At 36.0% G+C, this 11,735-nt stretch overlaps 2 non-coding genes across 2 annotated transcripts; both read right to left on the reverse strand.

The window, feature by feature from the left end:
* Positions 1–5,676: 5,676 nt before the first annotated feature.
* On the reverse strand, positions 5,677–5,826 carry LOC117613586. Its single transcript, XR_004583745.1, has one exon. It is a non-coding gene; the product is annotated as a small nucleolar RNA snoR138 (small nucleolar RNA).
* Positions 5,827–5,869: 43 nt separating this feature from the next.
* Positions 5,870–5,981, reverse strand: LOC117613585. The gene has a single exon (XR_004583744.1). It is a non-coding gene; the product is annotated as a small nucleolar RNA U19 (small nucleolar RNA).
* Positions 5,982–11,735: the final 5,754 nt, after the last annotated feature.

Here is an 11,735-nt window from a genome sequence, read left to right on the forward strand (position 1 = left end):
AATATCAAAAGGCATACCATAAAATCACAAAGTTGTTTGTAGCATGGTGGATAAGATGTTTGAGAGAAATGAGGATGGTAGGGGTTCGAAACCCCTTGTGTGTGTGTTGAAGTCTCCATTTGTCTTTATTTTTTAGCAGGTTAGCTGGTTGTACACGGGTTGACACGACCCGTTTAATAAATGGGTTAGATAGGTATTATAGCGGGTTAGCGGGTTGACCCGAAACTCACCCGTTTATTAAACGGGTCAGAACGGGTTGACTCGAAATTGACCTGTTTTTTCATCATATTATCTTCCTTGTGAGTTGTGAATGGATGAATATACATATGCTTGAACATTTTTCAAAGAAACATTAATAAAACCGAGTATAGCCGTTTGGTGATACTATTTTTTAAAAGTATTAGGAAAAACCGAGTATAGCCAAGCGACTATACTATTTATAAAATACTAGACATAAAAAAATACATACGTATTTTATTCGGCAAAATTTTGGCAAATTACAACTTAAAAAGTTTGGCCACTATATAATATTTTAAAATAATTTATTTAAATTTTAAAATATATATTATTTTTATTCAATAATATGTGTGAATTATTTGTATAATATGTGAATTTTGTGTCTTATTGAAAATTTTGTAAAAAGTACATGTATTAAACATAAAAAATATGTATGAGTATTGTACGTCTGCTTTTTAAAAACCTTGAATTTTACCGAGCATTTAAGACTTATACAAAACATGGATGTATTATTGAAAAATACATACGTACATGTATAATAGATTATTGAACGTGAAAGTGGTAAATTCTTTATACGGGTAATAACTCTGGAAAAGTAAAAAAATAAAAAAGCAAAATAGTAATGGATAATGCTCTAAACTACTCTTATCGAAAAAATTGAAAAGAAAAAAAGGATCCTCAAAATATATATAGTGGTGGATCCATGAAGTTTTCAGGGGAGGGGCAATAACATTTTGATAGGACAGAATTAAGAAAAAATTAAAGAACATATTAAAATGATTATTATAATGAAATATATATTACAATAGCTATAATCAAGTAATTGAAGCTAAATAATCAATCTTAAAACTATTTTTATCTAGGCTGACTTGCTAAAGAAATAGGAATAAGCTAGGGAAGGTTTGTAGAAAAGCTGTGACAGGTTTTAATAGATTGGTCAAGACTCAACATTTCAGTTTTAACTAATTGGGCAGCATCCACAATGGGCTTCCTAAACTACCTCATTAGCTAAAATTTAGGGAGGAATTGAAAAAACTCATCTTCAACCATGCTCTCTATCTAGCTCCTAAAATAAGGAGACCTCTAGGAGCTCCTAAATTTGAGGAGAGAGAAAGGACTCCTAGTGACTCATTATAATTAAATACTTCTATATTTAATATTATTTTAAGGATTTATTTAATGCCAACTATTTTTATTATTACTTTGGTGTCTACACTTTATTTAAAAATTGAATTAAAAATTATTAAAAACATTTATGACTCTTTAAACTAAGGAGTATGGTTGGAGTTGAAATTTTATAGAGAGCTCTAAAATAGCTTTCTAGTGTTTTTAGCTAAATTTTAACTAAAAAATAGAGAGCATTATCGTGAATGCTCTTAGGTTTTTATTCATTTATTGTTTATTTATTAATTTTGTCAAAGTTTGGATAGAAAAAGGAATTTTATTTCACCAAAACGGTAGAGTTTGACTTTTAAAAAACTTCAATGAAACGTGCGTTTCATTAAACAAAACTAAAGAACGACGTCGTTTGTGAAAAAGAAAATTAGGGTATAGAGTTATCTTCTTCCTTTGTGAACCATCGCCTCAGCTCCCATCAGACACACCTCTGCAACACATTGTGCACCTTGCATTGCCTTGAACCATGCTAGTTTGTGTAACTTGCCAAATGATTGGCTCCTTGAGGTGATTTCCAGACCCCTTACATAACGCTTTAAAATCTTGGGCACTAGCGCAGAGGGGCAAACCTAGCACTTCCATGGCTTTTTTCAGACGAGGGGAGGTGTAGGTGCACCTCCTTGTGCCTCTATAAGTATGCATTGAATATATATATATATATAGCCGCCTGACTATACTATTTTTAAGAAACATTAATAGAACCCGATATAGCCGTGGGGCTGTACTATTTTTTAAAAAAAATCAGAAAAAACTAAGTATAGCCGCGCGGCTATTCTATATATATATTTTTTAAAAGACAACCTGCCTAGCGAATAGGCAGCCACGTGTCAAAATAAGTATAGCCGCGCGGCTTTTTAAAAAGCTTAAATTTTACCTAGCCTTTAAGACGTGTATAGAACACGGATGTATTATTAAAAAATAAGTACATACATGTATAATAGATTATTGAATGTGAAAGTGTTAAATTCTTTATACAAGTAATGACTCTAGAAAAATGAAAAATAAAAAGGGGATAATAGAGACTGGGGCACTAACAAAATAGTAATGGATAATGCTCTTAACTACTCTTATCAATAAACGAAAATCAGGGAAAAGATTTAAAAGAAAAAAAGGATCCTAAATATATATATATATATACATATATATACACATCGCTCGGCTATACCATTTAAATTTAAAAAAAATTGAATCTAGCCGCATAGCTATACTATTTTTAAGAAACATTAATAAAACCGGACTATATTTGAATAGCTACAGTTGGACAAGAGCGGAGGTGCCTGAGGAGTACATAGGTCATGTTGAGTCAGGCTGTTATTTGGAGATATAAATTCTGCACTTAGTGTTTAGTAAGACAACTTTTTTTAAAAATTTATAAATCGATAATGAGAGGAAGGAATCTAAAACAATAGATCGGTAGATGAATAAATGCGCTTAACCATTTGACATTATCACACGAAAAAAGCATTAGGATTTAATATTGGTCAGTCTCAGATAAGCCCAATTGATCGAGTTATCCAATTTGCTGATAAATTCCCAGATCAAATCCTTAATAAAAATCAATTACAAAGGTTTTTAGGATCATTGAATTATATTTCTGATTTCTATCAAAATTTAAGAAAATTGTGCAAGCCCCTGTTTGATCGTCTCCAGAGCAATCCTCTTGCTTGGACTCCGAGTCATACAGAAATTGTCACACCCCGGGATCGGCTCCGCCGTAGCACGATATTGTCCGCTTTGGGCCCCCCTCTCTGCCCTCACGGTTTTGTTTCTGGGAACTCAAGAGCAACTTCCCAGTGGGTCACCCATCCTGGGATTGCTCTAGCCCCCAACTCGCTTAACTTCGGAGTTCCTACAACTCCGAAGCCAGTGAGCTCCCAAAAGGCCTCGTGCTAGATGGATGCTGGTGTGCACATATAAGGCAAATCACCCCCTCTCCGTTGGTTGATGTGGGATCTTACAATCCACTCCCCTTAAGGGCCCGACGTCCTCGTCGGCACACTCGCACCACACGGCAGAGTGACTCTGATACCAAATTGTCACACCCCGGGATCAACTCCGCCGTAGCACGATATTGTCCGCTTTGGGCCCCCCTCTCTGCCCTCGCGGTTTTGTTTCTGGGAACTCACGAGCAACTTCCCAGTGGGTCACCCATCCTGGGATTGCTCTGGCCCCCAACTCGCTTAACTTCGGAGTTCCTACGACTCCGAAGCCAATGAGCTCCCAAAAGGCCTCGTGCTAGATGGATGCTGGTGTGCACATATAAGGCACATCACCCCCTCTCCGTTGGTTGATGTGGGATCTTACAGAAATAGTTAGACAAATCAAAGTTCATGTCAAGTCCCTTCCATGCCTTGGTATTCCTTCAGTTAATTCTTTCAAGTTAATTACAGTACTATTAAAAAGGAAATTTTATCTATAGTGTTATGCATTAGTAAATTTCAAGATGATTTATTAAATCAAAATTTTTTAATCCGAGTTGATTGCAAGTCAGCAAAACATATTTTGGAAAAAGATGTTAAAAACATAGGTAGTAGGGGTCAAAGAAGCCACCCTTGAGGTTTGCCTAGGTTTAACGTTCGAATTATAATATATCAAGCATAAATTTCTTTTTCATGATAACAAAAATAAAAATTGAGAGAAGTATTTTACCATCATATAAAACAAGAAGGAGCACAATGAGAAAAGCTTACTTGAACGAACCTTTCTCCATAGAGATATTTGTTGAAATGAACTTATATCTTAGTTTTAATTTGTCACATGAAAAGAAATTTAAGAGAAATGTTACCTGAACTTTTCAAAATCTATAATTTGTATCCAATTTTCCATCCATAATTAACGATATTTTAGTCTTAAAAAATCATTATACAAGCCTTTCCTATCAAACATTAAAAAAATTTAAAAATGCATTTTTTTTCCATCCCCCTGTCGCCTCTCTCTATTCTCCCTCCCTCCCCAACCACACCTCCCCTCTCCTCTGTTTTTTTTTTTTCTCCCCCCTAGACCTGAACATGGAAGGGATGGGCTGCCATATCTGCCAAGCGGCAATCAAAACCACACCTCACCCTCTCCTCTGTTTCTCTGTATAGTTACAGGAGGTATGGTTGGGAATTTCTTCGTGAATTTGTTGGGGAAGTGGCAAGGGTCTGAATATTTCATTTAGGTGATCCAGTTGGTGGTCTTGCCTACTATGTCACTGCTCCATCAAGGTGATCCAGCACATTGACTGCTTGACCTTTTAAATCTCCTTTGCCGTTTCTTATTTCATTTAGTTTGCAAAAGAATTTACAAGAATCACTGATTCATTTTTCTGTCAATGTGGTTTTGATTGCAGCTTGGCAGATATGGCAGCCCATCCCTTCTATGCTTAGGTCTTGGAAGGAGAAAAAAAAAAACAGAGAGGAGAGGGGAGGTGTGGTTGGGGAGGGAGAGTAGAGAGAGGGACGAGGGGATGGAAAAAAAAAATGCATTTTTTAATTTTTTAATGTTTGGTAGGAAAGAGTTGTATAATGAAAAATGAAAAGACTAAAATACCCTTAATTATGGATGAAAAATTAAATAATATTAATGTGAGATGATAAATTATTAATTTTGAAAAATCCAGTCGACTTTTCTCTTAAATTTTTTTTTCACGTGACAAATTGAAACTAATGTATAAGTTTAGATGACATTTCAACACATATCACTTCTCAATTTGTTGAAAGCTAGAAAGGATTATATGACAAGATCCGACCGAAATTCACTTTTGAATCCAAGCTGACACTTAGCATTTAGGTCTACAATTAAAAAACACTAACAAAATTATAAAAATGAATAATAAATAAATAAATAATAAAAAGGCAATTTCGCATTACTATTGAACCTAGATATATGGAGGCCGAAGAGTACACAAGGACCAATATTGGATGCAGGCCCAATAAAAAACTGCAGCTTAACATGGCATAATGTATCCTCAATCAAAATCAAATCGATAAAATCAACAGAAAGATGAGTTTTAAAAATTATAAAAGGAAAGAGAAGTTAATATCTGAATCTAGATGGGGAAAGGAACAGTAAAAACTAAAGTGTTCCTCTCCTTCAAATCGATTCAGGGCAAATATCTCATTGTTAGCCTCTGTTTTGAACCAGAAGGCATATCATCACCTTCCTGTTTATCTCAAAGGCTAACAATGTATCTAGGTCTACAATTAAACAACACTAACAAAATTATAAATATAAATAAAATAAAATTTAGAAAATTTAGAAAATAATTAATTAATTAAAAAGGCATTTTCGAAGCTAAGTATAAAAAAACTTAAATGAGGATGAAGAATTGAAAGCTCGTCACCCTCAGATTGCTTCGAAACACTATATGCCCCTGTCTGAACCAAACGGCGTCGGACTTGCATCTCGCCTTCTGGTTATTCGAAGGGCAAGCATGAATTGAAATTGAAATTGATTGAAGAAGAAAGAAAATGGAGAATGTGTGAGGCTGCTTGGAGGACAGTTGATGAGAAAGAGACAGAGAGTCCCCTCAAAAGGCCTCGGTCACAAAACACAGAATTCATATCTGCCTCTTAACTAAGCCATAAACGAAATCAAATTAATTCATAGGGCTACTCAAAGAGGCATCTACATGAACATATAATCACAAGCCCTAAATTTCATTAGCACATAGACCAGAGAGAGACTCACTCGCGCAGCTTCAAACTCTATCTGTGGACTGCTAGGGTTTCTTATGGTTTTATAGAGATCATGTGTGCAATTTACTTTTATGTCCCAAATTGGTGCATTTAGGGCCATTGTTGTATTGATCTAAATCACTAGCTCCATGAACAAAATAAAAATAGCCCAAGCCCAAGCCTCAAACTAGAATTCGATATTGGCTGGGTTGACACTGACAGGTATCGAATTGGAATCTATGTATGTTTTTGTCTATATTATAATTTATAATTTTTTTTGCTTTAATTTTGTAAAATTGAACTTATTTGTGCCAATAATTATGTCAGATTCAACATAACTTATTTATTTATTTATGTCTACATTTAATCGATGTCAAATTCATTGTCCTAAAAAACCCTTTAGCCCTAATTTAAACTAATAGGGCTCGTTTGGTACGCCTCCTTAACTTGGACTGGCTTTGATAAATAAATAAATATATATATATATATATATATTATCCCATGTATGTTGTCACATGGTTCTAGTTTTAAATTGGATTAGTAATTTGGGGCCCACCAAAAACTCCTTCTTAACTAGGCTTTCTGAGACCCGTGTGTGAAGGGGGAACAAATAATCCCCTCCTCATCACTCACGACTTCCTCCCCTCTCCACGCCTTCGTCTCGGCCATCACCTCCTACCCCCACCACCCTCTTTCCTGTCAGCTGCTCTCTCTCTCTCTCTCTCTCTCTCTCTCTTCCCAAATATAAAATTTTGAAAATTAGGAAGCAGAGAGACCAATAGATTGAGAAAAAAAGGAGAAGCAGAGAGGAGGGAGAAGAAGAAGATGAAAAAGACATAGGGAGGAAGAAGAAGATGAAAAAGACATAGGGAGGAAGAAGAAGATGAAAGAGCAGAGAAAGAAAGAAGAAAAGTAAAATAAATCCACTTGCCTTCTTTTTTAAAATAAAATAAATAAAAAATTTAGTCCTTGTCCACTTGTGCACCAAATGCAGTACAAGTTTTATCCAGGTTATGCCAAGTCAAGTCAATCCAAGATAGTCCCAGTATTTAGTTCAGTCCATGACAGTCTGACGTACCAAACAAGTCCATAAAGACTTCGACTTCTGCTGAAATTTCGACATAATCTCTCATGTAAATTGAATATCTCCCAATTTACAGTACCTACAAACGAGCACAGAATATATCCCAACTTGCAACATGTAAAGCAACTAAAGATTAAACTTACAACCCATTGAAGAAATTTAGAAGGCAGAAAATGACAATTAGACATTCCAATGGGGGGAACAACAATGATGCCTCTACGTGGTTGACAGGACCCGCCCCGAATTCTCCCTCGAAATCAGTGACAAACCCTACTTCCCGTCCGCCAACTAACTTTTGACGAGCCCACCTTACTAAAAAGCTCTTTAACCCCAATTTAAACAAATAAACGAATTGACTTCTGCCGAAATTTTGGCAAAGTCTCATCTATAACTGGAACAATTCCCACACTTTTAACATGTAGAAAAACAATAAAACAACTTCCCAGCTTTTAGCATACAATAACTAGCAAATATGCACAAACACAAGTAGTTTTAAAGACTCAAGCCAAAATCATTCAGTAAAACTGGAATATAAACAAGCATTTAATCTCACCTAAGTTTCAGTCGAGCTTCAGGCCCATCGACAAATTCAAAACCAAACTCAACAAATCTAATAGATAGGACTTGATCCCAATAACCAAATTAAAGTTCCAACATATAATTTATTTCGCGGTTGCACTTAGGTGAAACCCAAGTCTACTTACGTACCCCTTAGTAAGGGATCAAGCCACACGTAGTTCTTATTAATAAATAGTATCACTCACATAGCACATTCAAAACTTCTGAAATCCTCATATCACACTATAAAAATCGAAACCAATCTGAAAACTCATTAACTTGATTCAACCATGTATAAGCCTTCAAAACATTCTCAAACTAAAATCTGAATATGCATAGTAGACTGTTTAGAAATCTGGTATTCATAATTGGACAAACAACAATAAACCCCCCAACCTATAGGATCATTTACAAGTTCATACCCGATTTTGGGGACATTTACCAGTACATACTCAACGTCACAGAAACCCTACAATTTGCCCTATCCATTAGCCAAACTGTTAGTGAGTCTGTTAAATGTTGACGTGTCAAAAGTGGGACCCTTTTTTTATTTTTTATTTTTTATGCGTGGACTTCCACGTGGTCCAAAAATGAATAAAAAATTATTTTACTGTTTAAATTATTTATTATTGTTAAATTAATTCAAAATTTAAAAAGCAAAATTTAAAAATCTGGCAAAACTTAAAAAAAAAAAAAAAAAAATTATCTTCGTTTCTTTCTCTTCCCAGCCCCACCCCGACTGACTGCCTCTTCCCATACCCCACAACCCACCCTCCCTCCGTGCACACCACCTTCAAAGCCAGAAAGAGAGAGATATCAAACACTCGGGTAATGGAAATCATGAAGAAAACGTGAATCTATGAATATATACCATCCTTTGAAGAGCACGCAAAGGAAATTAAGTGTGGATCTGAATATCAAACACTTCCCCATGTTCCTCCCAAAGTCAAATGCTGGTGGTGACAAACATGATTCATCTATCTCTACTCTCTCTCTCTAGAACAGGAAGAAGGTTAACGAATGTGAATTGGGTCTTCTTTGTTTTTGTCTCTTCTTCTCTTCTGTGGATCAAATATGGAATTAGCAAGAAATAATTTGGGTTTCGTATGGAATTTCAAACGGTTTGCTTTTTGAGCGGAAACTATGGATGACTGGGGATTATGTATTTGATTGTGATATGGGTTTGGGCCACATTTGAGAACATTTTAAAAAGCAAAATTTAAAATATGGCAAAAATCAAAAGAAAAAAATTCTCTTCGTCTCTTTCCCTTCCCAGCCCCACCCCACCCCGACTAAATACCTCTTCCCACACCCCACCAACCCACCCTCCCTTCGTGCACACCGCCTTCAGAATCTTCCCCGAAGAATCCAAAGAAGAAGAAGATGACGACATATCAGAAGCAGACCTTGAGCTCCTTCCTCCTCCGATGACCAGAACCTCTTATTCGAACACGGCCCTGTGTCACCCAAATCTAAGCATCAAGTCAAGTCACGTCCGTACATTGATGAGGTCGAGGAGGGTTTGGATCTCGATAGCTTCTTGTTCACCCGTTTTTGATTTGTTCCTCTGATGGTAGGGTAAAGTTTCACATTGTCTCGAAAACCATTGATTGGTCAACAAGTCAACTTTCTTTTGCGTGCGAGCGTGCCACTGCCAGCAATGAAAATCCTAGCAGACTTCTTAAAAATAGATAACTTGCGCCCCAAGTTACTGATTTCTAAACAAGCGATTTTGAATTTGGATGAGGAATATCTCCCAGGTTCTTTTCTTGTCTCAGACTGGTGATGACTTCACAATTTTTCACAGTACAAAACTGGTAGTTCTAGCCAGAATAAATGATAAGAAATTGAACTATTTTTAGACAGAATTGCCTTTAACAGAGCTCAAAAAGGAAAAACCAACTCTAAAAAGACAAAAAAGAGGGCTGGGCTTCCATTTCTGCCTGGATAGATGCTTCTAATCGTGCTGGACTGGACTATCAACATCTTCAACTGTCAAGTTTCAGCTATAAATCGATACCAACGTTCAAGTTTGGCAGAGCTTTAATCTATTTCAAGCCCTGGAAGGCTTTTTCAAACGAGCAGAATTGGAACGTCTTCAGTCTGGAAGGGGCAGAAGTGGCTGGACTTGATGATTACTGAGCTGGAACTGCACTGTGGTACCTGTTCTGCTTGATCATGGCTCTCCATAAATTTGCTGAGGTTTTCATATTTGTAAAAACTCGGACTCTACTTGATTTGGCTTGTGCTGAACTAAATTTGTAACGAGAGAAATCTCGCTTTGAATGATTATTTCTCTGTAACTGAACTGAAGTTAGATATTCTGGATTATAGCTGACTTGTTTCTTATGGCTCAATGAGCTTTTGGTTGCTTTAGTGTTTTGAAGGCTTTTGAGATCAAGTGATCATTTTGAGTTTTTATTTTTGATTTATTTTTTTGGCTGCTTCGATCTGTTCACCTCATCTCATATTTATAGAAAAATGCTGAAGTGGGACTTCTAATCTTTTAATAATGGGCGGCAAAATTTTCCAAGAGAAAGATCTTTTATTTTAAATGGCAGAGAAGAACCAATGGATATATTTTCCTTGTTTTTCTAAAGGAAAGACCAACTCTTCTTTGTTCTCTGTTTGTTCTTGGTAAAGAGAAAGAATATAATCTGACGTGATGATCAGTTTGCTTTTCTTGTTTGAACAACTCCCATGCTCCCCACTTATCACTTGAGATTGTAGTTTGCTTATCTCTTAGAAAGATCACCTGCTTTGATGCAGAATTATATACAAAAGGATTATGATCTTTTAGCTGCAGAGTTTCAGAGAAGTCTTTCTGCTAATGACCTGCTTTCATAATTCCCAATCAACTCTCTTGTGATAGTTGAAGTTGTTGACTTTTCAAAGTCAGGTAGTCACGTGGGTTCTGAGAATAGGCTTTCCAAAAAGATCTGCTGACTTTGTACCCTGGGTTTTGAGATCAATGGTGAGCATTCAGAAGGTGGGCCTAATCCAATTCTTCTTCAAATTTCTTTATTGATCTGCTTTAGTGGTTGATTGCCATTTAATTTTTTGACGTTTTTATAACTCTACCATTTTCGTAAAAGACATGGGAAAGCCCAGTCCTTTGTTCTTTTAGTTTTGTGGGCCTTTCTTTGCGAAGATGGGCTTGCATGTGGATTTCTTTTTGGCCCAAACACTTCCTCTTATCCTTCCATTCTCTGCGGGTTGGGTGGTTCAATAGTTCGAATGACGTTATATGGGGTTGAAGCACCTAGAGATATATGGGTTGGATTCCTTCCAATTCCAATCAACCAGAGTTATATGGAGTTGAAGAAATAGGGTGGGGGAAAAAAATTTGGGGTTGAAGAAATCTAGGGAGGGGAAGAAATTGGGAGGAAAGGGGAAGAAATAGGGAGAGAGAGAGAGAGAGAATTGGGTAGGGTTTTTAATTATTATTTTTAAATTTTAATATAATATGTTTAATTTATTTAAATAATTTAAAAAATAAATGTTTTATTAGTTTTTTGTCCATGTGGAACCCCACATCAATTTAAAAATGGTCCCACTAATGCCACGTAGGTAGATAACGGATTTTCTAATGATCTTGCTAACAAAGGGGGCAAATTGTAGGGTTTCCGTGACGTTGAGTATGTACTGGTAATTGTCCCCAAAATCGAGCATAAACTCGTAAATGACCCTATAGGTTGGGACTTGAGCCTCCTTACTTTGAGATTTAGAAACCATGTTTAAAGAGAAATACAAACTGCAAGAAAAACAACAACCAAACGAAGAATAAAAGTTCAGATGACTGCAAAAAAACAAACCGTCGTACTAATCTATAGAAACGTGGATGTGCAAATATGTCGTGGTCATCAATTTAACACGATGGGAATTAAATAAAACCATCGTCGTATTATAAGTTCATAAATATAAAAAAAGGCCCAGATTTCTCTCTCCCATGTTGGTTTCAAATCAGATGACGATTTTTCTCTTTCAAACGTCATATTTATTAACACACCGCGTCAGTTATT

The sequence above is a fragment of the Prunus dulcis genome, unplaced genomic scaffold, assembly GCF_902201215.1.
Source record: "Prunus dulcis unplaced genomic scaffold, ALMONDv2, whole genome shotgun sequence".
NCBI classification, from domain to species: Eukaryota; Viridiplantae; Streptophyta; class Magnoliopsida; order Rosales; family Rosaceae; genus Prunus; species Prunus dulcis.